This window comes from Nothoprocta perdicaria, unplaced genomic scaffold (assembly GCF_003342845.1).
Source record: "Nothoprocta perdicaria isolate Ctin4 unplaced genomic scaffold, notPer1 scaffold_33, whole genome shotgun sequence".
NCBI classification, from domain to species: domain Eukaryota; kingdom Metazoa; phylum Chordata; class Aves; order Tinamiformes; family Tinamidae; genus Nothoprocta; species Nothoprocta perdicaria.
In genome coordinates, this window is record NW_020455566.1 from 1,477,685 (window position 1) to 1,482,150 (window position 4,466).

Sequence of the window (4,466 nt, forward strand, 5' to 3'; positions counted from 1 at the left end):
ACGGCCGCTGCAGCCTCCTCCGGCGCCCGCAGCATTAATGCAAATGCCCTGGCCTGAGAGCTTCATTAGCAGCGCGCGGGAGGCAGTAATGCATCCGCATCCCATTAGCCTAATGAAAAAACGGGAGCCGGCACCTGGAACAAAAGCTGCCCACGGACTGCAGGCTAGCGCCGCGGCCACCGGCAGCCCCCCGGGCTCGGCGCCGTCCCCGCAGCCCCGGGAGCGCGCGGGATTAGAGCCGAGCTTGCCAAGCAAACCAGGCTGTGCCGGAACCAATTAGCCTCCAGCCGGCCACGTTTCAGATGCTGTTATTTCTGCCTGTGCTCTCGCGGAGCCTCCGCGCGCCTCGCCGCGCTCTTCCTCCCGCGGCCCCGGCCGCCCGCCCCCGGCGTCGCCGCCGTCTCCTCCATTCCTCTCCGTGTCGGAGCTTGTCCTGGGCACCGGCTCGGGAGTGAGTCATGCGGCGCGCGCGCGCACGGGGGCTTTGAGGAGCGCTCGCCTGTGGCCGCGAGCCGCGCGGGGCTGCTCCGGCGCCGGGGGTGGAGCGCGGGGCAGCCGGCACCCAAAGCCGCCCCCGTGGGCCGCGCGCGCCCCGGGGTGCAGCGGCCGCCCCGGGGCTGAGTCACGGGCGAAACTTTGGAGCGGTTGGCGGAAGTGGGCTGGGGCGGGGGGGCGCCGGGGCCCCGCGCGCCCTTCCTCCTCCTCCTCATCCTCGTCCTCCTCCCCACGCTGCTCGGGGACTGCAGCTCCCTGGATCAGGAGGAGATTTAGGTCAAGCGCGCCGCTGAGTTGCAGCCGCCATCTGTGTGCAGAGCATAGGGGGGGTCCCCTGGATTGGGGACCCTACGGAGTGTCCCACCTCACCCATCCCATCCCCGGGGGCAGCCCGGTTGCGGCGCGGGGCCAAGGTCGCTCTGGGCGGGACGGGCGAGGGCGCACGGACAGAGCGAGCCCGTGGCCACCGTCCCGGAGCCCCCGCTCCCCGTTCCTGCTGGAACGGGCTGCAGCGGGAGGCGCCCAGCAGGCCGGTGTCATCGGCTCTGCCTCAGTTTCCCCTCTCTGTGAGCTCCAGCCCCGGGCATGGGGGCGCGGGCGGCGCCGGTGCCCCCTCGCTCCCCTTGGCCCCTTTCCTTCCTGAGCCCGCAGGGCGGCTCGGCGGCGTCGCCCGCGGGCGAGCGCGGCGGGAGGAAGCGGCCGCGGGGCCGGGGGGGGGGGGGGCGGCGGCCCGGCCGCGGGGCGGGGGGGGCGGGGGCCGCGGGGCCGGGGGGGGGGGGGGCGGCGGCCCGGCCGCGGGGCGGGGGGGGCGGGGGCCGCGGGGCCGGGGGGGGGGGGGGCGGCGGCCCGGCCGCGGGGCGGGGGGGGCGGGGGCCGCGGGGCCGGGGGGGCGGCGCGCGCCGGCACCGGGCGCTTTCCTGCAGGTGGCCCCGACACCGCCCCCCCGGGGACTTCCCGCAGCCGCTGACTCAGCGCTGCCGCCCCGTGCGCCGAGTTGTGCCTGGTCTCAGCGCGCGCCGGGCCCACGGCGATGCCCGCGCCGCCGGTGCTGCCCGGTCAGGAGCTGCACCCGGATCCCCACACCTGTCTGTGCCTTAATCCCGCCTCGGACACGGGGATTTCACTTTGCTGGGCGTCATTGCGCGCTCCGGACGCGGCACCTTCATCCCCGTCCCTCCTCTCCCTCGCATGGAAGGAAGGAAGGGGTCATGGTTGGGCACTGAGGGGGGGCTGTGGTGGCCACTGAGGCCCCGTCCCTCGGGATGCCAAGGGGGCTCCGAGGGCGCTGGTGGCTGCCACGAGCTGGGGCGGCTCGTGGCGGTCTCAGAGGGCTCCATTAATTCTTTAAATATCCAGCCTTTCCAGGTGGGTTTTGTTGAAAATTAATTTCCGGAGCTATTTTAATTCTGCTGTATTTAATTTGCTGTTTATTTTAATTAATTAATGTCGGGAAAAGCTCTTCTCCCCAGCATCCTGCGGCAGCGAGGCCCGGGCGGGCTGCGCCGGGGGGGCGCAGGTAGCGGGGCCGGGGGCTCCGTCGCGCTTCCCGGCCGGCGCCCACGAGCCTTTCCCTACCTTTTCCTTCCTCCCGCAGCCCCCGTGGGTCCCGTCCCTGGCACGGGGCGACACGTGGGACCCGCGCGCTGCAGCCCCGGCGCCGGGCAGGGGCAGAGCGCCGGTTTCCCGCGCGGCTCTGCTGCTTGTCTAGACGCCGCCGCACACCTAATGTGGCTCTTGGCAGCAGCCGCTCGCTTAATTGCCACACGGCACAGAGCGTGCCGGGCTCCGCGCGGCCCCCGGGACGCCCGGCCACCCCTGTGGGGTCCCTGCGGCTCGCAGCATCTGCGGGCACGGGTGCTGCGCGCCGCGCGGTGCTCCCGGCAAGGGGCGGCGCGTGGGGGCGGCCAGGGAAGGGCAGGGCCGCGGCTGGCATCGGGATGGGGCCGCCGGAGCCGCCGGAGCCGCCGGAGCACCGTGGCGAGCGGGAGCGCGCGGTGGCTCCAACCCCGTCCGCTGCAGCGGCCACAGGGGACATGGCACGTGGTGGTGCCGTGGCGAGGGAAAGCAAGACGAGCGCATCTGAGAGCACCCTTGGGTGCCGCGATGCCTTAGCCGGAGCCCTGGACGCGGCGGCGCGGGCGCCTTCCCCGCATGCCATGCTCTGGTCAGGGCTTTGTCGTGTTTGGATGGCAGGGAATTTCCGCTCTTAACCAAAAACACACACGCGCACACAAAAAAGAAAAAAAAAAACCACCCCTCCGCTGATTTTTTGCCAGAAAAATGGGATGTTTCCATTCTTGTTTTGGCTTTTGGCAGCCCCAAACTGCAGCCAGTGGAAGAAAATATCTTTGTGGAAAGGCGGCCGGCCGGGCGCGCGCAGGCGCAGCAGCGGCTCCCGCCCCCCCGCGCCCTCCGCGCCGGCAGCCCCGGCTTTGGGGGCGCCCGGGGGGGTTGGCACAAGTCCCTGCTCCGGCGTCCCCCCCGCCGGTGCCTCCTCGCCAAAGGACGTGGCCATGAGGCCGGGGCGGCGCGAGGCCGTGGGCGGCGCGCAAGGACGGCCGTGCGGGCGCCGTGTCCTTGCGCAGGGCTGCGCTCCCCGCTGCGCCCGCTCCGCTCCGGCGCCCGGCTCCGGCCTCCCGCCGGCCGCAGCCTCCGCGCGGAGGCACCGCGGGACGCGGCGCTCGCCCGGGCCCAGCTCGCCGCGATGCCCCTGCGCGCGCCACAAATGTCCCCGCGTTCGGCCTCGCCAGCCCCGGCCCCGTGCCCAGCCTGAGCTTTCCGGGCGGTTTTATCCCCTTTCTTCCCAGACACCCTGAAATGCCGGGTGCTTTCCAAGGGGGCAGCCTCCGGAGGCAGCGTGGCCACACGCTCGCTCCATGCTGGCTCGACGGGCGAGCAAGCAGGAAGGGCGGCGCGGGCGCCGTTCCCGCGGGCTCTTCCCAGCCCCTTTCCCGGGCCTCGGCTCGGCCTCCCTTGGCCTCGGCCCGCGTGGCGAGCTCGGCGCTCGCAGAGGCGAGCTGCTCGCCGGGCGCCGCGGGGCCATCGGCCCCCAGCACCGATCGATCTCCTCTTCTCACTCCCTCTCTCTGGTTTTTTTTTCCTCCCTTTTTCTCTCTCTCTCTCTCTTTTTTTTTCCCCCTGTTTGTTTGCAGCCGCTCGAGGGCTCTTGTGATGAATCCAGCCTGGACGGGTTTCAAGCACAGCTGAAACGCAGCCCGGTGTGGGGGTGGGAGTGGGAGGTTAGCGGGCCCCGGGCAGCACCAGAATGCAAAACGGTGCCGCGGGGCCGCCCGCGGTGCCACCTGCGCCAGGGCCGGCCGCTGCGGCCGCCGCCGTGCCGGGAGCGGCGCGCTTAGCTGCGCGCCCTCCTCCGCCGCCTCTGAAATGGCTGCGTTTTCGTGGCACGGCGCGCGGTGCGAGCCGGTGGGAGCGCGCAGGGGCTGCCAGGGCGCGGGGGAGCCGGCGCGGTGCGCTCCCAGCTCCGGGAAAGCTCCGTTCCTTTGGCGGCTCCCTCGGGTGCCGGTGGTGCCAACGGGGACGCGGCGGAGGGTCCTGGCCGGGCGCGCGGTGCCTTCGCCGAGTCGCCCTCAGCACCGGGTGCCGGGGCCGGTGCAGGGCAACGGGAACGCGGGTTTGCAGAGGGCTGCTCCCTCGCAGCCGCCCGGCTGGGACGTGGGCGAATTTGCCGCCTCAAGGGCACCCGCTGCGCGCTTGGAGACATCGCCCGGGCGGCCAAGGCCGGAGCGCGGAGCCGCTGCCGCCGCCGGGGCGGCTCCCGCCTCGAAGCCTCGCGGAGGGCGCGCGGCGCGAGGCAGGGCCTCCCTCTGCAAACCCTAACCTTATTTTCCCAGGTCCGACGCCAGTTTCCATGGAAACAGCCGGGAGCAGAAATGGGAACCAGAATCCAGGAACACAGAGCCTGGAGCTCCCCTTGGCGCCCGGCGGCTCGCGCGCCCCGGCGCAGCTCCCGC